Here is a 23,663-nt window from a genome sequence, read left to right as displayed (position 1 = left end):
GGGTTACTTGAGGGGTTACTCAATCAGGGGTTACTTGAGGGGGAGGGATTACTCGAGGGGTTTAGTCTTGAATTACTCGAGGGGTTACTCGGTCAAGGGTTACTTGAGTAACCCCAACAACTCGAGTAACCCCTAACTGAGAAACTCGAGTAACCCCGACAACTCGAGTAACCCTATACTATACCGAGAAACTAAAGTAAACCTTGTTGCACGATACAATAAGCTGCATGCAAAAATTTGTGACTTTATAATGTAAATTATAGTTAGTTGGATATATTTATTTGTTCGTAGGAGAGAGAAATAATCTATATCTATAACTATTAAAAGTGAGAAGTTGGCAAGTTGAAAATCTCTTAGTAATACTGTGATGACCATTTTACCCCTGAAAAAGTACAATTACAATGTTGCCCTTATTTTTGCTGCTTGTGATCTATTGGCTCCTACTCTTTTCTCTGCCAAAATGCTAGCTGGTGTTCTGTTTTGCCTCTTTCCCTCTTTTTCACCTTTTGCTTTCCACATTCATCACTTTCTCCAAGATTACAATCAAAATTCAATCTTTGACCTTGGGTTACCATCTGAATTCGATCCCCATTTTCTCTCTCTTTCTCTCTCATTGAACAACAATGGAGTTGGGTAGATTCATCAACGAGCTTCGAGGTGTTACAGTGAAGGAAGTTCCCGACAAGGTGAAGCCTATAGTATCTCGACATTATTCCCAGCACTGAAGCGACTTCTGGGTTTCCACTCCTTGATGAGGTAAGATTTTCTTTCTTATTAATCATCCCGTATCAATTTCACAATCTAGGTTTTGTCAAAATTTATAGTTTTTTTCTTGAATGATTTAGCAAATTATGGCTCGGGGGTTTGTAAATTTTGCAGAAACAAACAGATTACAAGATGTATGAACTATGACTGTATGATTTTAAAGGGTTTTTTGGGGTAATTGATTTTCAGAGCGCGGGAATTGTTCTATTACTTGACAGGGGATCAGGTTGATTATGGTGAAGAAGACTGCAAATCATGTGGACATTCGCAATTTGGAAGAATTTATCTTAATTTTCTCACTAGATTGTGCCCGATCTTCTCTGGTAAGTTCTTTGATGTTACCTAAATTAACGAAATGTTGTTCTAATTAAATTTGAATTCGTTTTAGTTTTCGTTTTTCAGTAATAATATTGTTGTTTCTTTCAAATTTCGTTTTTGGGTACTGAATTGTATTTGATTCTTTTTTCCCCTTATTTATCCTACCTCAATCCCTAATCTCTTTCGGACCAAAAGAGAATTGAGAAAGATAATTGGACCAAAGTAGTACACAAGAAAAATATTTTAGGCAGAAGAAGTATTTCGTAAAAAACAAGTTTAGTTTAGTTGTTTATTCTAATTGAAAACTTTTCACCTAGCATAAAAAGTATTCTAATTGCTGAATCATAGGATGACAAAAAGTGAGGAAAAATTGACCTTTGACTATGCATTTAAAATCAAGAAATTGTGATTCTTTTCCTTTTATGCCTCCTCCCTGTCCAACCATGAAATTATATAGATTGGCTATTCTAATGTTTGGGTGTAATTCCGTATAAACTTCATGTCTAGCTCTATCCGCTGGTTTGATTGAGTACAGTGATATTCTTATATTTGGTATTTTTGGGATATATTAGATAGCCCCCACCTGGGCATATGTATTCCTGCAATTTTGTGTATACTACACCTTCATGTTTAGCTCTCTCCACTGGTTTTATTGAGTAAAGTGATATTCTTAGGCTTGTTTTTGGTATCTTGCACTTTTGTGTATACTGCTTGTCCTTGTAATATATTATTTGATTACTTTCCTAAATTATATTACAGATTAGAGAAAAAAAAACAGAAGTTGAAAAGCTCAAAAGTACGTTTGTTCGGAGAGCATCTTTTTTCCAGCTTGGTGGACTTTATGATTAGCGACAAGAGTTACTTTTCTCAGGTAATTGGATCAACTTATTGCTGCACACATTTGGCAAAATTATTTCTTTGGTTAAGTTTAATCATTGTGTATCATTGAGCAGCGTGGACAGCTAAAATGACCAGACCATACTGATCTGCGGTATAAATGCAGGACATATGCTCGGCCTCTACAACATTTGAAGGTTCTAACACTGAAATCTGTTGTCATATTTGCTTGCTTCTTTTCTTGTTTAATCTCATTCCTTATGATGTTTCAGAGCCTTGACAAGAATTGCTTGGGTCCATTGAGGAAAGCGTATTTTAGCTCTCTGAACTTGCTTCTCCGTAGAGAGGTGAGTGGATTAAATAGTTCTGGATTGTTTATAATACTGGCTGCCACCTTGATGTTTAATGACAAATAGGGTGCCTTTAAATTAAGGTACAGTGGGATGATTGATAACTTTCCCAAAAGGACTTTGATTATGTTTACACACTGAATCTAAGACATCAACTGCTTTGTGTGCATAGTTGCATACCAATATGTAATAAACTGATTTGAGGGGCACTTTGGATATTCTAGAATCTTTAGGTTAAGTCCTTAGTTTTTATTATAAGTAGAGAAAGAGGGGGAAAGGAGAAGGCATGTGGATTTTGGAGTAAGTAGTAATAGAGTAGCAGTAGTTGTAGAGTAGCAATAGAGTAGTAGTTGTAGTATTCTCCAAGACTCAAATCTCTTAGCTTAGCCCTTAGCAACTTTTGTAGCCCTTATTTACAAATATCAATCAAAATACCTAAGCTTTCCTCTGATTCTGATTTTACTGTTACATTCAAGCAATCCGAATTACTCAGTCTATAACATAATATATTTCATTTGAAAATGAAAAAGTTTCTGAGAAATATTCTACTTACTCTGAGAATCACATTGAATCTGAGACATCAACTGCTTTGTGTGCATTTTGTGTGCATACCAATATATTTCATTTGAAAATGAAAAATTTTCTGAGAAATATTTCATAACAATATATTTCACTAAGAAACTTAGATGATTCCTATCTAATTCTCGTAACCCATCCAGCAAAGTATCTTTTGGACTAACCAATGATTCACCTGTGCCTTGCTGCGTCAATGGCGTAATGTTGAGGCATGGTGTGGCATTTTATGGTGAAACATTTTGCTGATTATTATTTTTTTTTATTTGTTTTTGTGGTCCAAAACTGAATTTTCTTCATGGCTGTGGCATTTTGTCTTCATATTTGTATTTTTCCCAAACGCCCTTTATTAAAAGAAAAAGGAACGCAAAGGAATTGTTGCTAGACTAGATTCCTAGGTAATTTGAACTGATGATCTATTTGCAGGATAAAAAAAATATATATCTTCATCAACCTAAGTTGAAACTATAACTCTTTTCCTTAATCTCATTTCTTGTGTGTATAATCCTGTTGTGTTATGCAGGCTCGAGAGTTTGCAAATGAGCTTCGAGCCAGTACTAAGGCTTCAAGAAATCCAACAGTTTGGTTGGATGCTTCTGCTGGTGCTGGTTAAACTTTGAGCAATGCAGACACTTCAGCAGTTTCTGATGCTTATGCCAAAATGCTTACAATATTTGTTCACTCTTTGTTGATGAGGTTATATTCCAGCAAATTTGAGTTATAGATTCTAATTTGTAACTTGTCTTACGAAAAGCCTTTTGAATCTCAGAGTTCCTTTTTTGCTGACTTCATGTGCTTTGAAGTTCCTGCTCTCAATCTACCGGGAGGAGTTCCCAATGGTAAGTCTGCATCAAATGTGGCTGACGTTGATGATGATGATCTTGGAATCATGGATATTGATGACAATGATAGCAAAACAAGTATATTTCATCTTTTGGATCCCGATTTTCATCACCCTCAACAACCTCCTCAATGTAATCTCTCTTCTCAAATTGTTATATAATTGAGATTTGGGTACTCAAATTTATGAATTGGTGGTTTAAGGGATTGTTTGATGTGGTGTTGATTGAATAGTTTGGGTTACTATTAGATTTCTTATTATCTAATATTTGGTTATAATTGAAATTGATGATTAATTTGAGGTGGGTTTTCTTTTAAGTTTGTTACCCTTTTGATTTTGGAAAATTGATTCGAGTTTATGCTCAAACTATTCATTTGGGAGGCTTTTATTGATTTTTCACTATTTTCAGAGCTATTTGGGATAATTTGTTACCCTAATTAACACCATTTCTTGATGACTTCTCTCTGAAATTCGAATTATCAGTGATTATATGTGAAATTTAGAGTTTTGACTATCAGTGATTGCCAATTTGCCATAGTCTGGATAATTTATATTTTATACAAGTTAAGGGAGGTCGACAGTATTAGTTTTGCGCAGTTTGTTATGCTTTGCTTTTTACTATCTTGTTTTCGATTTCTACTGGACTCTCACAGCTTGGGGTTCATTAATTTTACATAGTTAGCTGCGCTTGCTGTAATTATCTGCTGTCTGACATTGTTAATATCCATTGTTTAAACAGATTAGGGATGAGTTGAATGCTTAATCTGTTGTTGTAAAAGATGCTTACAGTGATGATCGGCATGTTAGGTAAATTGCTTATGCTTTGTTTTGATTTAGATTTTTAAGTGGTAAGTTTTTCATTTTTGCAATTTACGAAATGGCCGAGATTTTGGATAGGATTCTTGAAACACCATCTGAATTTTTGCTTAGAAAGAAAACAATGGTTATAAAGGCTCTTTCGTATATCTATGGGGCACTTTATTAAGGGAAGGAAATGCATATGATTGTTTGATTTGTGGCTCTATCTGCTTGAGGTATTTCATGACCTGCTGAAAATGTAAAGATAGGTTGCATGTTGCCTTTGAATGTTGAATATATATATTTGGGTGATCAATTATAAAATTGATAGTGTTGGACTCTTGGGTGCCATTGACATCATTCTTAAATTTGTTTGCAGTTAAAGAGAAGTCACCACTGCTTGATTATAATGAAGGAACTAGATTCCCGCGCGTGTGATGATGATGCTGGCGGAGGTGGTTCTTGGAGTGGCGGGTTCTTCTTGATGGACCTTATCAAAATTTTAGCCGGAGATAAATGGTTGCGGTCAAGTATCTATATGTAGTTACTGTAACACCCCAATAATTCTCCCTTTTTCAAACCACTTACTTTAAATAAAATAGTGGAGAACTATTGACATGTTACCGCCACGTGTTAAAACGTTAAGGCTTTATCAAAGTATCGCAGCGGAAAAACAAATTTAAGTCTTTAAAATAACATAGTTTAGAAAACGAATAAGTCAATGCTTACAAATTGGAACCATATAAGGCCCTTATTTAAAACCATACCAATAATCAAAATCCCAAAACATAATTAAAATAGCCAAGCATAAATAAGTTCAACATAAAGAACGAATACACTCAATCACACCATCCCTTGACAATGCGATTGTCAAATCCCGAACTTCACATCATCAAGCTAACCTGTGCAATACTGCTCCCCAATAATACAAGTGTAATAATTGGATCATCACAGGGTCATTGAAAGGCGAAGGCCATGACCAAAGAAAACACACACAAAAGCACGCAATCAGCAAAGCTGAGTACATACAAGCTACAACGCACAAAACCTGGCACGCTCAACCAATTGAAGTAAATAAACATACAACTCGAATTCATTAATCAAGACTCTACAATTAAACAATTCAATTGACTCAACATACTTACTAACCAATTCCAAACACTTAACTCTTTATACTTCCTCCGTTAACCATTATCTGCAACTTTGGGGTGAGGAACGGGCTCCAATGCAAAACTTCTTAATGGTGTTTAACACAAAGTAAGGGTATGTCATTAATAGTTAATCAAAAAAAAAAATAAATTGAAAGAACAATCTAGCACCCCAGCCACCGAAACCCACCGACAGTACCACCACCTCCACGAACACACACCTTTTCCCAGATCGACGACCACCCTCCAAACCCACTGACGGAACCACCAAAACCCACCTACGAAAACCCACCCACGAAAACCACCCACCGAGAACGACCCACCAAAACCCACCCACGAAAACCACCCACCGAGAACGACCCACCAAAACCCACCCACGAAAACCACCCACCAAAACCCACCCACCAAAACCACCCACCGAGAACGACTTGCGAAAACCCACCTACGAAAACCACCTGCGAAAACCACCCACGAAGAACGACCACCCACCAAAAACGAAACCCACAATTCGAACTCAGAATTACGACCGTACCCACCCCAATTCGAACCCAAAACCACCAAAGAAACCACCACACCCACCGAATACCAGATCTTCTTCGTCGTCTTCTTCTTCGTCACCTTCTTCTTGGTGATACCAGATCTGATAGATTGAGTTTGAAGGAGGAGGGAGAAAGGTAATGGGAAAGATGAATTGGGTGAAAAATTAGGGTATGAATGTGGAGAAATTGGATGATTTTGAACTAGTTTGGTTGATTTTAATGAGTTATTGGGGGAGATGAATTAAATTTGATAGGAGTAGTTAGATTAATTAAGTTAGATTAGTAATTGATTAATTATGTTTTTAAGAATGTAATTGATGTTATAAAGTTTTAAGTAAGGGTATTTTTGTAATTTTGTTAATTATTTTTTTACTAAATATGGAAAGGTTTGGACATGTTGCACATAATTTTTAGCGTCCATTTTTAGTAAAAGTTGCAGATAATGGTTAACGGAGGTAGTATTTAATTTAATTAATTTAATTTGGAGTAAGCAATAGACCAGGTTGTCCAATTTACCAAATCATTTTGGTCCCAAATGACCATTTGAAATAAAAGTTTAGCGCGATGCAAGAATGGGCGCGACTCCATTCTCACAAAGTTAGTCTAGGATCCCATCTAACTTTCATTATAAAATAAAATTTAAATACCAAAAGAGAAGAGGACATGTTGATCAAACAAGCCTCGAAAAGCCACGGGCTACCATCGTGTACCCCAACCCATAATTGTCAATACTCTAGAAGTGCACGCTTTCTAGAGTTTTATTGCTCACCCATGTTTCACTTTACGTGATTACAATTTTAATTAATATCCGACTCAATCAAGAAGACCATACATAACAATCATACATCAATTAATTTTTAATCTTATTTAGGACAATGGTGATCACATCACAAATTGACCTTTAATTCCATTAAACTTCCAAATTATCCAAAATTGTTGAACATAGTCAACTCACCTAGCTATTTCGGCTTAATCCACCTTTACTCAACATACTAACAAGTTATGATTGAGTAATAAATAGATAATAATAACCTTGTGGAATAATTAATAAATTCATTCCACTTAAACCATTCAATTCCAATCCTTTAATAATCCAAATGTGGTTAACAAACCAATCCAATAAAATTATGCTTGTATCAACATTTAATACAAACATTTTATCCAATATAATTCAACATGTTTGCATCCATAATTCCATACAAACATAATCAATTCACCAAAACATGTTTCATAAACATAATATAAGCACATGAATTAAATCAATGTGTAACCAAACAATTTCCATCCAAGTGTTCCCTAATCATGAAACTAAGTTCTTTCCTTCTGGTGCCTAACATGATACTACTTATAACGAAGTAGACATGTACGTACCTCGTACAAACAATCCTTTGAGCCACTTTTAATCACTTAAAATTCTCCTAGGGAATAATTACTTCCTTTGTGTGGGGAAATTTTGGGGATGTATGGGTATTTATAGGAGAGAGAGTGGTGTAGGGTTAGTTTTAAGATTGAGCCTCATAAAATTAATGGGCCAATTAAGAAATTAAAGTGGGTTTGGTTTGTTTGTTGGACATAAATTATTGAAGAAAGGTTCATAAAAGTTCTTTGTAATAAAATCGTTCATCAAACCCAAAAATAATTTGAAACTTTTAAAATTAAATCTGAAAAAATACAAATAAATATTATGAATAAAATATAATTTCATTAATAATATATTTAAAAATACGGGGGATTACAGTTACTATCTTGCAAGTCTTTTACGCTCTGATTATACGGTCCACACAGTAAAATTCTATAGCTCATGGGGTGATTCCCATGACATGACGATGTGTTGATATGGCAACAAATGAGTTCCATTGATATTCCATAATGCATCATAGTACTGTATCATTTTTCACAATCTTTTATCTTTTGGGTCGAACAACAACACTTGCAAACTATATCAAATTTGTTAGGCATAAAAAGTGAATGTTGAATAGCTTGTAGCTAACTATGATTAAAATCATCAATGTTGCCCCCAAGTGTTAAGTTATGTTAACCTCACGACCTCACATACAAAGATTTTTCAATTAGATTTTTCAAAATTTTGAAAATTCTTTTTCAAATTTGCATTCGATATTTGTTTTCCGGATTGGATATTGGTTTTAAATGAAAATTTCGATCAATTCAATTCCTTGTTATATCTAATATCCATATATAGACATTTTAATTTTCCAACATTGATTTAGAAAATGTTTTACTTATTTGAACTTATTGAATCATTTAAGATGCAATTGAAAAAAAATAAAATAAAATCAGAACTCCAACATTATTGTTAACAAGCATGTCCTATATCACATTTTGCCATTTGGAGCGCTCGCATTAGAGATAAACCAAGACATATAAAAGGGAAAGGGGAGAGTGAGAGGGGGAAAGGGGCTTTAAAGAGAAGGATCAAGTGAGCTATAATTGCCAAAGCCTTTTAGAGATGGTATAAGGACAAGTGATCTGAATAGTAGCACATTTAACATAAAAGCTAAACATTATGGTAGAATTATGGGGCACATTTATCATAAAAGTTAAACCACAACGTGTGACAGAGGTTACCCGAGTTATTTTGTTAGGGGTTATCCGAGTTATGCAGTCAGGGTTTACTCGAGTTACTCGATCAAGGATTACATGTGGGGTTTAGATAGGGGGAGGCTCACTTGGTTAAGGGTTACTTGAGAGATTACTCGATCAAAAGTTACTCGAATTACTCAGTCAAGGGTTTGGGTTACTCGAGTTACTCGGTCATGGGTTACTCGAGTTACATGGTAAGGGGTTATTTAAGGAGTTCGGTCAGGGGTTACTTGGTCAAGTTACTTGAGGGTTAATTCAGAGGTTGCTTGAGGAATTACTCAGTTCGGGGTAACTCGGTCGGGGTTACTTAAGATAGAGGAGGAATGGAAGGGAAGAAGAGAAAGGGATAAGGAGGTAGAGAAACAAGGGCCAAAATATAGAGAATCATTAAGAGATAGAAAGGGAACTTGGAAAGCGAAGGGTTTGAAGAGAGAGACAAAGAGGGGCTAAAAGATAGGGCACACTGAAAAATAGAGAAACCTATTCAAAAGAGATAAGTGGTAGGCTAGAAGAAGGGATAAAGGCCGGGAGAAAAAAAGTTAGAAAACATGGGAGGGATAGAAATATGGGTTACGAAGGAAGGAAGATGAGATAGAGAGAGGCTAAAAAAAGATATAGGGACTGTAGAAATGCAAGGGGGTAAGAAGAGAAATAAAGAGAGTGATAAATAGGGAATAGGACTCAAAGAAATAAGAATATATGATAAAGAACGATCCTTCTTTCAAAAAAAAAAAAAAAATAAAGAACAAAGGAAAAGGCTTGAGGGAGAAAGAGAGAAAGGGAGTAAGTGCGACCTATAATTTTCAATTATTGTTTTATTTTTTCTCACTTATTTGAACTCGATTTTGTGACAACATATATTATCAAACAACAAGTTTTTGGTGCAGCAAGCCACACCGTGTGGCATAGTTACCCGAGTTATCTTCTTAAGGGTTATCGAAAGTAATGCATTCAGGAATTACTCGAGCTACTCGATCATGAGTTATTTGTAGGGTTCAGATAGAGGTTACTTGAGAGGTTCACTCTGTTAAGGGTTATTTGAGAGATTACTCTATCAGGGGTTACTCGAATTACTCAGTCAAGGGTTACTCGAGGAGTTACTCAGTCATGGGTTCCTCGAGTTACTCGGTCAGGGGTTACTCGAGTTACTAGGTAAGGGGTTATTTAAGGAGTTCAGTTACGGGTTACTTGAGTAATTCGGTCAGGGTTACTTAAAGAGTATAGTCAGGGGTTACTTAGTCAGCGGTTACATGAGGGTTCATTTAAGGATTACTTGAAGAATTACTCGGTCCGGGGTTAGTCGACCAGGGGTTACTTAAGATAGAGGAGGAGAGGAAGGGGAGAAGGAGAGAAAGGGAAAAGGAGTTAGCGAAACAAGGTCTACATCAACCAGAAGAGACGATAAACAGAAAGGGAAACGCCCCATAATTAATATTCACATTAGAAAATTATTGCTACATAAACAACAACAACATTATAGATCTATATATAGCAATAACGTTATATTTGTGAATGCAACAAATACTATATCAAAATACAAAAAATTAATTACACATTTACGTTAAATGCAAAACAAAACTATTCCGATTCGCCAAATGGAGCGCGCGTATCGCGCACGCGGAAGTCGAAAACTAGTAATAAAAAAGTGTAAATTGGGTTGGTCAGAGAGAAATAATAAAATAGTCGTGGAATCTTACCAAAGAAAGTAGTGTTGCAATTATTATGAAACGGATTATGGCAGGGTTACCTAAGTTATTTTGTTAGGATTATTCGAATTCTTCAGTCAGGTGCTACTCGAGTTACTCGATCAGGGATTACTTGAGGGGTTGAGAAAAGAGATTATGCAGTAAATTGATGATACCTCTTTCATCACAAATGTTCTACATTAAATATGATAAAATCTTTTTTTTAAGACCTATCATTTATGTATGATATCAATAAGTAATAATACTTTACACAATAATGCAATAATTTATAATATATATAGGCATATATCGTGTACAAATTCACAAAAACTAAGCTAATTAACTTTTTTTTTTTTTGAAAGAACTAAGCTAATTAACTTACTTATATGTCTTGCTACTTATTTTCTTAATAAGGTTTACAAACCGGTGGCGCGCGGCGCTCTCGGACTAGTATATATATATATATATCAATCAATATCAATAAACTTATACTAAAGGCGAATATTAAATGACACTTGTCACTATATGATAAAAAAAATTCCCGCCTTTTTTTTCCTTTCCAAATTCTTCTTTTAATTATATTTGTTACTATATCTAAATATATCTTAATTTACCATTTTAATGAATGAATCTAATAATTTTTTCTTTATCAATAACAATATAAGATAAGCGAATAAAAAATTACATGTGTTATAATCTGGTTAGATGATTTTCCACCAACTTTTCATTACCAATATACAAGTATATATATACGTTTAAATTTCCCCCCCAAAAAATATATATACTACGTGTGTATATATATATATATATATATATATATATATATATATATATATATACATAATATTCAAGCTAATTACTATTCCAAATTCAATAATAAAACATTTTTGTAACAACTTATAGAAAATTTAAGCAAAATATTATTATTAAAATGATATGCATAATTTTTAATATAAATTTGTACGGAGTTTATATATATCATTCGGGTATATATTCCTAAAATTTACTACGAAGTTTTTTTTTTTTAAAGAATATTGACCTTTGTCATACTTTTTATAAATTAAAGAGTATGAATACATAAAAAAAAATTGTTGAAAAACTTGAAATAAAATTTTCTTATAAAATTTGGTAAATCCGTGCATTGCACGGGACCATAAGCTAGTACCTATACTAAAGGTGAAATCAGAAATGACACTTGTCATAACCTGATTAAAATTTTTCCCTCCAAAAGGTTTTATTTTTTTTTTTCCTTTTTTTTCAAAGCTTCTTAGAGAAGTATTTAGTTTAATAGTTACTTTACAATAATATTTCTTTTCTATTCGGCAAGTATATTCATTTTTACACTTTCAACAAGGATTTATATATTTATTTATTTTATGACGGGAACAAAGTCATATAATACAATAATGTAATATTATATATAATTTTGTAATGTAATCCATGGTTATTTTTATTAGTCGTGCATGCATTTCTTCCTCTGTTTTCTTTAAAGATTCAAAAAAATTGTAATTAAAGAACTTTCATCCTATTTTGCAATTTGATATTATTTTTTATAGTAAAATAATTGTATTAAACTAATGATAAATATTGAAATTATTGTGCATGGCACGAGATCTAACCTAGTATATATATATATATATATATATATATATATATATATATATATATATATATATATATATATATATATATATATATATATATATATATATATATATAAATATATACAGGGCCGTATCTAGCCCGGGGCAGCCGGGGCACCCGCCTAGGGCCCCCAAATCTGAAATCCAGATTCGTTAAAAAACAAAAAAAAAATATTAAAATTAATGGTGAGTGTTACGAAGTAATTGAGCAGCATTTCTTTTTTGTCAGTTAATCAAATTATTCCCTTAATAATCTCCTCACATTAATTTCTCCTAGAAAATAGCTATTTTATTTTGGGGAATTGCCAAATTATTTCCCATAATCAAAACAAATTTATCCGTATAATATTCAATTTTCATCCATGAAATCAATTATTTTTATCAGTATCTTTATTTTTCTGATCTTTCATCTTCCCAAATTAAATCTAAAAATATGATTTCCCCATAAACGTTCTTCTTTGCAATCAATTTTCAATGAGATACAAATCTAAGTCTAAAATTATACTCTTTCAATTGTTCTTCACATATCAATTTCCTTAATCACTTTTTTCTATTTTTTAATTATTTTTTCACCATGATTATGGAGTTTGGCTTCAACGTTCGAAGATGAAATCAGAAACAATACGAATTTTCTATTATGTCATTGGTAAGTTCTTTAATTTAATTTTTTCCAGAAATTAAAAGTTATGGAGTATTAATTAATTTTACTTTATGATTTATTCTGAAATATTAATTTTATACGATGTTATACGATGTCTTACCTCATACGGATTATACTTTTCTAGTTAATTCTCATTTTGTTTGAATTATGATATTTGATTAATGATTATGAATTGTCAAATGATAAAGATAAATTTTTAATTATGATTTATGAATTATCAGTATCATAGTATATGGAATTGTCCATTGATAAATTTTTAATTATGAATTATCAATATTTATGTTATTGACTATTGTAGGTGTTGCTCATTCTACCATATATGACAACTTTTGGACTTTCCGGCTTTACTACTAGCATTTTGCGAGATTCGGTGATATTATTCTTTAACTTTTATTGTACTAATGTTTTGTATAAGCGTTATTGTACTACTAAAATTTCTTACATTATATAAATAAAGTATTTTTTTTTTTTTGCATACCCAATTTTTTCTCTTAGTAAATTCAATCATCACCCAACTAGGGCCTCATTTTTTTATCCGCCCCTAGGCCTCCAAAATCTCAGAAACGGGCCTGAATATATATATAATAATAATAAAAAAAAAAAAAAATCAAGAAAGGGCATTTTCTAAATCTTGGTTTGGATATAAGTAACAACGCAAACACTTGCCGTTATAAATACCCTTCTACATTACCATTCTAATTCATTTGATCTTCAACCCATTATTCAATCCAAATATTCTATTTTTCTCCTAATAATCCTACAAAAATTCCATCCATCTATACATTCTAATTCCATTTGATCTTCAACCCATTATTCATTAGCTTGATTCCATAGCAAATCTTGCTTTAGTTCAATTCTATTTTGCTGTTCGTTGTTATTAACTAGTTTTCAACAAAATGGTACTCGTATGTTTTAAAGTCAATTATTTAGTGTTTCATTGAATAGGTAGTCAAATTCTCGTGTTCTTTTTATATTACATGTTTTATAATTTGCCGTACCCGTGTCCTCTATTTTAGGATTGCCGTTTTCCTGTGTCCGTATCGTACCCGAATCCGTGCATCCTAATGATAACCGATTTAACTACAACGGAAGATTAATCGGTTTGGATATACATATAAGTAACAACCCAAACACTTGCTATTATAAATACCTTCTAATATCTAATTCATTTCATCTTTGATCCATATTGTTATTTCAATTCAAACATTGTTTCAAACATTTTTTTTTTCTTCCTAAAAAAATTGGTCCATCGGCTCATCTCAGCCATTTCCATCTTGATTAATAGACAAACTAAAGAAATTATATATCATAATTTGAATATAATTAAAATGAGTGTTTAATAAGATTTCTCTCTAATAATTCTGATTAAACAATAATAATCCTAGTAAAAATGAGTGTTAGTCATAGCTCGTAGTTACTAATCACTTTAAAGAAATAGGATAAGAAATATCTCTTAAATAGAGGGCAAATTAAAAAAAAATAATAAAAAAAAAAAAAAAAAATCAAGAAAAGGGTATTCTGTAATTCTTGATTCTGATAACCGACTTAACTAACTACAACAACTAACCGAATATTAATCTGTTTGGATATAAGTAGCAACCCCAAACAAGACCCTTTACCATTCTAATTCATTTCATCATCAACCTATTATTACAAACATTCTGTTTTTGCTCCTAATAATCCAACAAAAAATTCATCCATCCATCTAGAAATATATCTTGATTTAATTGCAATTCTTTCTTTAGTTCAATTCTGTTTTGCTGTTCGTTGTTATTAACTAATAATGGCGGGTTCGAGTTCAAGCGGAGGAGACGACGACTATACGGTTATGGAGACAGATTCGACAGGGCATTACACAAGGTACAGTAAGCTGATTGATGAAGGCGATCATAAAGAAGTTTATTTGGGATATGACAACAATAATGGCAGAGAAGTTGCTTGGTGTAAGAAATTTCTTAAAGATAATAATCTTGTTACTTTGGTTAGAGAAGCTAAGTTGTTGAAGAAATTTGATCATCAAAACATAATTAAATGCTACCATTATTGGGTTGGCGGTGAAACCATAGTTGAGTTCAACATGATTACTGAGCTTTATTCAGGGAATTTGAAGAATTACACTCAGAAACATCAGGTTAAAGAAAACAGCCCAGCAATCAAGAATTGGTGTCAACAGATTCTGACAGGGCTTGATTTTCTTCACAGTCAAAATGAACCAATTATTCACGATGATATTAAGTGTGGAAACATCTTTGTTGTTGGAAATTCAGGCACGATTAAGCTAGGAGATTTGAGTGTCGCGAAGATTCTTGCACCCATGAGCAGTCCTCAGTATAAAGCTGATTATATTCGTAGGATGGAGTGGTCTGAGATGTACTGTGTTGGGTTGTGCACACTGCAGATGGTTAATAAGGATGCTGCAGACAGCACATCGCGTATAATGGATATGAGCCTATTGAAAAAGGTACAAGACCGAGGGCTTAGGAGCTTCATTGAGGCGTGTATGTTTCCTGATGTTGGAACTACAATCACTGATCTTCAGAAAGACCTGTTTCTTGCTCCGCCTTCTGGCAGCACATCAGTAGCATCTGCTTGGCCCTGGCCTGCTAGTGCAGCCGAGGGTGATATCGTCGACAGTAACACAGCTGCTGCTTTCAACGTTGTAGAGAGAGACTCTACCAACAGATACCTCAGGTTCAGCAAGCCCATAAGTCCAGGAGTGATGACTAAGACGACTCAGGCTTACTATGGATTCGATATCAACAAGGGAAATATTGTGGCATGGGTGACACAGAGATCATTTCACCTCGATTACCTGATTCAGAATGCTAATCTGTTGAAGAAGTGCGACAACGAGTATTTACTCAAGGTCCGTGACTTTTGGGTGTCTGATGATACATTAGTGCTGATAACCGACTTGTTCTCAGGCAGTATGATAGAGTACATCGATAAATTGGGGTCCGATGAAGCCAACCTCATGTTAAAAAAATGGGGCAGGCAGATTTTGAAGGGATTTGGCTACCTGAACTTTTTAGAGCCTAGGATAGTAGTTACCAAATTGAATTGCAACAGTTTGCTCTTTGATGGGGTATCCGGGTGTGTCAACCTATCAAATTTGTACGAGGCTGTGACTTTTCCTTCCCCGCTTGATGATAACTCATATGAAATGGCCCTAAATGATCAAACACATACTTTCGGTACCTGTCTGCTACATATGTCTACCGGTCTTGGCAATTCTGATGTCAGTGACCATGTACTCAGCACCAGTCACGAACTCATCCGACAGTGCATTGGTCCAAGCAAGAGGAGACCATCAATCATTGAAGCTCTAAGGCATCAATATTTGAAGCCAGGGGGTTCTCACACTGGACAGTGGCCTTTCCCAGAAAATAGGAGGTTTGCCATTCGCATAGACAATTGTGGTAGGAACCGTGTGTCAGTGATATTCAAGATGTGGGGAGGAATATCCGCAAACATAGGCAAAAAATATGATCGCAGGTTATTGTTAATGTCTATGGATGAAATAATGGAAGAATTAGGTTGATATGTTTGCGTCTTAAGTCTAGTTTAGGTTCATCAGAAAACTTCTATCAAATCTAGGCATGTTAGTGATACTTAGTGTGTCAAAAAATATGATATCTCAGTTTTAGGTCCAATTGGGATTTAATTCTTTAGTGTCTTGATTAATTTTCAATTGTTATATGAACATTGGTTTTGCAAATTGTATATCTTTCTTTATAATTAGTATGAGTATCTTTTACGTATCTAATCCTCGATCTCATCTCGTTACCATCACTACAACATATAAGATCAAAGAGGTAAATCACCATCTTATGTTAAAAATTCGCCCTATTAGGTAGATCAAAGAGGGCGATTTTAGTTGCCCTAATAAGTTCATCCTATTATTTTGTCATTATATATACATAAGTACTCGTATTAACCAAGTTTTTCTAAATAGCAAATAGCTAAGCCAAAGAGTACTAAAATTTAATAATGTTTTTTCTAGGACATGAACTATCAAGCAATCTTCTCATTCTTGCAGCTTCTAGCATCCCCTTTTTTTTTCCATCTGTAACGCAACCCGCCTTTTGGTGTCTCCATCCCCAAAACATCAGCAAATTGACTTGATCCCCTGACAGCAAACTTGACAGAACCAGGACAGAAACAGTTTCGAGTCCTGCAGGTTTGAATGTGATGTTAATCCTCTTCCAGAAGAAAGGGGATAAGCAAAGTTTTACTGTTACAATTTCGGCTTTGAAGGATCAAGGATATATGATAGGCATAGATCAAATTCTAGAGTCAGGGAATATATGATCAGGAAGTCAAGTTCAAGAATAAGACACTAAAATGGAGTGTTTGATGGACTAATGGGCTACTGCAAAAATAACAGCATGCAGAAAAGCATCATTATGAGTTCAAGATTAATGCATAATATGCAGAGCACTCAACAACAGAACATGCAAACTCAACCCTGAGCACCATGTCTTATACCTATTGAATTATATAAGAAGTTGTCCAAGATTCCTCTAACATAATAAGCTAACATAACTGTTAATTTTGTGAATCTAAGGAGGAAGAAAAGAGAAGAGAGAGAGGAAAGCCATTAAAGCAGAGCTTGAGTTTTGGTCAGTAAAGAGAGATGAGGAAGAAAGAGTAAAATGTGTATTTTTATTATGTTGTGTTAAGAATGAACTAATACAATATACAACCGATATATACTCTCCAAACTAATTACATGATTAACAAACTTAATTTGAGTGAAGGAAGCAACTGTAACTGTATATGATAAATATATAAACTGAAGATAAAAGGAATACAAGATATATAGAACTCTCTTCAGGCTACGAGAAACAAGAAGGTTATGAATCAGTGCACAACTAGGATGAATAATTAAGGACAATCAGGAGATTAATTCAACTAGGAGTAAGTGTTGCAATATTTATTTGATCAAACTGGGAGAAATTAAAGTAGTTCTCTGTGACTAACCTATAGATTTCTGCAAAATTCCAGGTTTTAAAAGATCTGTATTCAGCAACAATGGCCATGTTCATGACGCATCTATGAAAAACTATTAACATAAGGCGAAGCAACCATATTGGCTCACCAATATTCAGCAATAGCACTTATTCATAAATAAAGCAATCATAGCATATTTACCATTTCTTTTTTTAAGTTGTTGAGACTCTTGCATGAGAGGTAGACCCTTTAGACTCGTTCATTGTTCTTTTCCCTACATAATAAAGGAAACAAAAATAGAAGATAGAAACAAAACTATAAACAGTAACATAATATTTAGATCTAATGTGCAATGTAAAATACTAGATAATGCAATTAATGGCACCCAAAACATTTAAACTCAAGGACTAACAAGAAAGTGCAACCAAGCTTTCTGGGAGAAATCAAGGACTGACTACAATATGCTTTAGCAAGAATGTAACTACACACTACAATTCTCAGCATAAGCATCATAATTCATAATTACATAAAGTTAATTAGTCTTAAGCTAATCCCGAATCTGCTAGGCTGAAACCCTCTACAAAAACCTGTCCAACCAAGTAAGAAACACCAATACCCCCTTACCCCATACCGACCCATATTTAAAAAAATAATAAAATAAAAAATAAAAAAAATCAATCTCAACATATAAAACCAACTTCAAATTTAAAAACAGACAGCAAACAATGAGAAAACAAAAGTATTGCGTAATCTTCTTTTAGCATGGATTGCAATCCATCTCTATGTCTCAACTAACGCAGATGCATTGAAAGGCAGTGATTCATTATCTCATCGAAAGGCAATCCGAAATAGTTGAAATCAGACCATCAAAAATCCCTTATCTATTACCATTACCAGTACATAGGTAGCACTTCCTTAGTTGCTTGTCATTTCATAGAACACATTGCATTTTGAAATTAGATACTGAGGTAATTAATCAACCTAAATATCATACTTTGAAATCAGCGCAATTTCTATCATACTCCTAGAGTCCAAATTTTATAAAACTCATGTTATTTTGATGTTAATTTTTTTATCATTTCAAATTGTATGTATGTTATTTTTAAATACATCTATGTTATTCGCCCTTTTTCTCATTCATCTTCCTCCCACACTCACTCTCTCTTCCTCTCAGCTACTTCAACTCAAAATCATACACTTTCTCTCTCCTTTCTTCTTCCAATTTTCTGGGTTTTTTAGGAATCAACGGCACCCTCACTCACCCTCTCTTCCTCTCACTACTCCAACTCAAATCAAACACACTTTCTCTCTCCTCTTTTCTTCTTCTAATTTTCTGGGTTTCTTAAAAATCAATTGATTTGAAGGTAATTTAAGGGTTTAAACGTGTTTATGTCCAAACGTGTTTAATTCTCTTCACGATGCATTGAAACTCAACACTGCTAATGTTATTTTGATATGAATTTATTATTATTTCAATTTATATATATGTTATTTTTAAATAAGTACATGTTATTTAATATAAACTAAAAATAGCATGAGTTGAAGCTGAAGTAATAAATAAGTAAATAACATATTGTTGTAACAAAATAACACGACATTTAAACAAAATAACATAAAGCTTACGCAAAATAACTCATATATTGTGTAAGGAGTACGATAATCCATAGTACTCCAGGAGTATATAATACTAGTTCTGAAATCAGATACTGAGGTAATTAATCATATACTTATCTCCAATGATCATGCATCATAAATACCTATTCATACAAAACAATTTTATTATTATAATTTTTTAATCAGAGTCTTTGAGGCGTTTCATCAAACAATTTATCTGCACTATTTGAAAACTAATTTTTCTTATTTTTCCCAGATTCTTTAAGGAATTTCATCAAACACTTTATTTGCACCATTCCGGATCATTTAAGTATGATTATGATAGGCATTTCATCAATTATTTTAACAGGCAAAATCGAAAACTTGCTTGACTCGACAAAAGTAGCATGCTATACAACAAATTCGAATCCAAACAACAATTTAAATTTCAATAACAAAAATATTCGAGCAATTAACTAGCAATAAACCCTAGATTGTGAAATTGGTAGTCCACAATTTAAGAAATACTACCTGAGAAGAAGCCGCTTCAATGGAGGAGAAAGCTCAAAGTCGCTTCACTGGAGGATCGAGAAAGCTCAAATTCGCTTCAATGGAGGATCGAGAAAGCTCAAACTCACTTTAATGGAGAATTCGAAGTGTGATTATCGGCCTTATTGCATAGTGAGGAGAGAGTGGGTTTTACAATTCTTTCTTTTGGGGTTAGACCGTTAGAGGGTTGGGAATGGGAATGGGAATGGGAATGGGATAAGCATTTAAAATACGGCTATTTCACCGAATGTCACTGAGTAATTTAAAAATTCACCAAATGCCATCGGGCTTTTCAGAATTTACCAAATGCCACTGAGTTTTTAAAAAATTCACCGAGTGCCATTAATGACTAACGGTAGTTAAACTCCGTTAGTCATTAAGGCTAATTATGCCACGTGGTGTATTCTAGCTAATTGGTTCACTTTATTATTTTTATTTTATGGGAATGGGATAAGCATTTAAAATACGGCTATTTCACCGAATGTCACTGAGTAATTTAAAAATTCACCAAATGCCATCGGGCTTTTCAGAATTTACCAAATGCCACTGAGTTTTTAAAAAATTCACCGAGTGCCATTAATGACTAACGGTAGTTAAACTCCGTTAGTCATTAAGGCTAATTATGCCACGTGGTGTATTCTAGCTAATTGGTTCACTTTATTATTTTTATTTTATTTATCAAAAAAAAATTAAAATCAGAAGTTTTCAAAAAAAAAAAAAAAAATTAAAATCAGGAAAAAAAAAGAAAAAAAAAAAACTAAACCCCAGCCACTCTTCCCACGGCACCACCGCCCCTACGCCTAGGGCTGGCAAATGGATCAGGTCGGGTCGGGTTCGTGTTCGGGTCAACTAATTTTCGGGTCAGCTACCCCAACCCGAACCTGATCCATTTAAATTTTTGGGTTGAAAACCCCAACCTGAACCTGATATTTTCGGGTTCGGGTCAACCCGATATTGACCTTATTTGACCTGATTTTTTTTTTTTGAATCAATTTACTTTAACTTGAAACTGACTTGATTTTTTTTTTCTTCAAATATTAATCTGATATGGGTTAAGTGATTCATATAATAATATGATAAACAACACCGTATAAATTTGGTAAATTGTAAAAATTTAATCAAAAAAATAACAACAATAGAAATTAATAACAGAATTTTAAGTGTATTTTTTTGCAATTTAACATGAACAACAACAAAAATCTCAAAGCAAAACAATACAATAACGTTAAAAAAAAAAAATCAAAATGGGCAAACTCCAATAAAAATTGATGAAAGTTCTTGAAAACTAGCAACTTGAAGCTTGATGTCCGTGAAGGTGAAGAAGACATGAAGGAGGAACACTTGCAAAGGATTTTAGGAATTGAAATCTTGAGAGTTGAAGAGAGAGAAAAAATGAAATATGGGAGAGAATGTGAATTCCAACGGCTGATGAGTGATGAGAGGAGTGAGAATTAGATAGAATTTAGGGTTTTAGTTTTTATATGGACATATATGGCTATGTATGGGCTTTGGGCTTATTTTATTAGGTTTCTTTCAGTTTTTTTTTTAAAAGAAATTACTTATGAAGGTTCGATTATCATGACCCCAAAATATTTTCGGGTTAAGTGGGTCATATTCGAGTTGGAATTTTCAACCTTAACCTAACCCATTTATTTATCAGGTCGGGTTCGTGTCAACCCATTTAACTTTTCGGGTCGAAAATCTCAACCCTAACCCGCTATTTTCAGGTCGGGTTCGTATCGGGTTTTCGGGTCGGGTCAGCTTTTGCCAGCCCAACCTCTTTCCCCCACCCCCACCGACGACCAACATCCTCTTTGGTGTCGGCGGCCACCCTTCCCCTTACCCCTACCATCTCCATCCACTTCCCTCCCTTAAACCACCATCCTCGACACCCTAAAACCCCAAAATTGAAATTTCCAAAATCAAAACCTTAAATTTCGATTTTAAGGTTTTTGATTTTGGGGTTTGAGTGAGGTGGTTCAGGGGGTGGAGATGGGAGGGGAAGGGCTGGTTTGGGTTCGCCGGAGAGGGGAAGGGGCTTCGAATTAAGGGAAATCGATATTGGGGGTTTAAGGTGTCGAAACCCTAGATTTCGATTTTTGGGGTTTTTAATTAAGGGATCCGGCGTGATGGTTGAAAGGGTGGAGCTCGGAGGGGATGAACTGATTTGGGTTCTCCGGCGTGGGGGGGGGGGGAAGTTTGGTCATCGGCGGTGGGGAGGGGAGGGATTGTCGAGGGAGAAAGAGAGTTTGTGAATCGCGGCTGGGTTGCATCGTCGGCGTGGGTTGGCTAGGCTGGGTTGCGTCGTTGCCGGTGCGGTTGTTCAGGGATGGGTTGCGCCGCGGTGGGGACTGGCTGGAGGTGGAGATATGGTGGTGGCAGTGACAGACGGTGGTTGGGGCTGGGTCATGGTGGCTGTTTTTTTTTTTTTTAAAAAAAAAGTTTTTTATTAAATAATTAATTTACTAATCTAATAAGCAACCAATTAGAATACACCACGTGGCATAATTAGCCTTAATGACTAACGAAGTTAACTGCCGTTAGTCATTAATGGCACCCGGTGAATTTTTTAAAAACTCAGTGGCATTTGGTGAATTCTGAAAAGTCCGATGGCATTTGGTGAATTTTTAAATTACTCAGTGGCATTTGGTGAAATAGCCGTTTAAAATATTGTCTAAATGGTATTAATTTGGAAAGACAAAATCACGCGTCGATCGGTGTAATTAATTTTCATTTTTAGTTTTATATTTTTACTTTTAGCTACCTAATCCAACAACCCCGGACTTTCGTTAGCTTTTGCCTTAATAAAATATTGACAATCCCTTGTTTGGGTTGTAAAGGAAATTGATTGGAAATAAAATAGCAAATTTACAATAACACCCTTACTAATGTTATATCCTTATGCTTTCAATAATGGCAAAATGTTATATCTTTTTTCTATTACTTGCCCCTCCAGGTTATAAAATCATGAGAATAGAGCAATTTTATTCATATACCCATTCCCACCTACAAATCCCTTTCCCACAAACAAACAAGGCAATATATAATCCCACCTCCTCTATTCCCATTCCCAAGCCCCAATTCCCTCATACCAAACACCCCCTTAAAGTATTTGTTTATTTGTGCTAGCAAGGACGAAACTTCTTTTAATTCGCTCTTATTGTTTATCAAAGAGGGCGATTGTTTAAGTCGCCCTTATTATTTGATCAAAGAGGGCGAATTTAATTCAGTCTCCCTTAATGATTAACTATAAGACAACGACTGAATTTTCGCCATTTTTTAAAACAATATAATAGGGTGAGACGGTGAGTTGTATATGTCCTATTTGATGGTGTTTAAGAAAGCAAAATTAAAGTCGTCCTCTTTATTGGAGTAAAATTGCCCTCTACGATCTATTTTCTTGTAGTGCATATATGTAACTCATGTTTAAGTGTCTTAAGCACTAAAACACGAGCAACAAATTTGGGGTTTCAACTGGATCAACTTTTAGTATAACAATTTGAGTAATTGAGTTGGTTAATTTGTGTCGTCTCTAGTAATTATAGAGTATTAGTCAAGGCTAACTTTGACTCCAAAAGTATGAGTTGGCCTGACAAATGGCAGCAGCAATGTCACCTTCTCGAGTACTCTGTAGTCTGTACTATCCAATGACTAGGATTAACATACTCCCTCCGCCCACAATTATCTGCAACAACTGTACTTTTTGCGGACTCCTAGGTGAAACTTTTAGGGAGGTTTAATTACATTTGTGTTGGATTAATTAAGTGTAGTATTGGAGGGAAAGAAGAGAGAGAAAAAAGAAGCACATG

At 34.2% G+C, this 23,663-nt stretch overlaps 2 long non-coding RNA genes across 4 annotated transcripts; one reads left to right on the top strand and one right to left on the bottom strand.

Annotated features, from left to right (window-relative positions):
* Nucleotides 1–478: 478 nt before the first annotated feature.
* LOC145598739 (uncharacterized) lies at nt 479–5,152 on the top strand. 3 transcript variants are annotated; one of them, XR_014103602.1, is made up of 9 exons: nt 479–756; nt 955–1,088; nt 1,843–1,954; nt 2,037–2,117; nt 2,193–2,267; nt 3,367–3,539; nt 3,647–3,763; nt 4,424–4,491; nt 4,862–5,152. It is a non-coding gene; the product is annotated as an uncharacterized LOC145598739 (long non-coding RNA). The 3 variants fall into 3 exon arrangements; XR_014103601.1 differs by having other exon boundaries at nt 3,613–3,763; XR_014103600.1 differs by having other exon boundaries at nt 3,367–3,763.
* An 11,461-nt stretch (nt 5,153–16,613) lies between these two features.
* On the bottom strand, nt 16,614–21,395 carry LOC145599245 (uncharacterized). Its single transcript, XR_014103714.1, has 3 exons — nt 19,837–21,395; nt 17,914–17,986; nt 16,614–16,933 (listed from the first exon to the last, which is right to left on the bottom strand). It is a non-coding gene; the product is annotated as an uncharacterized LOC145599245 (long non-coding RNA).
* Between the last annotated feature and the right edge of the window lie 2,268 nt (nt 21,396–23,663).

The sequence above is a fragment of the Chenopodium album genome, chromosome 20 (assembly GCF_948465745.1).
Source record: "Chenopodium album chromosome 20, dcCheAlbu1.1, whole genome shotgun sequence".
Taxonomy (NCBI): domain Eukaryota; kingdom Viridiplantae; phylum Streptophyta; class Magnoliopsida; order Caryophyllales; family Amaranthaceae; genus Chenopodium; species Chenopodium album.
The sequence above is the reverse complement of the archived record's forward strand: the minus strand, read 5'-3'. Positions and strand labels throughout refer to the sequence as shown.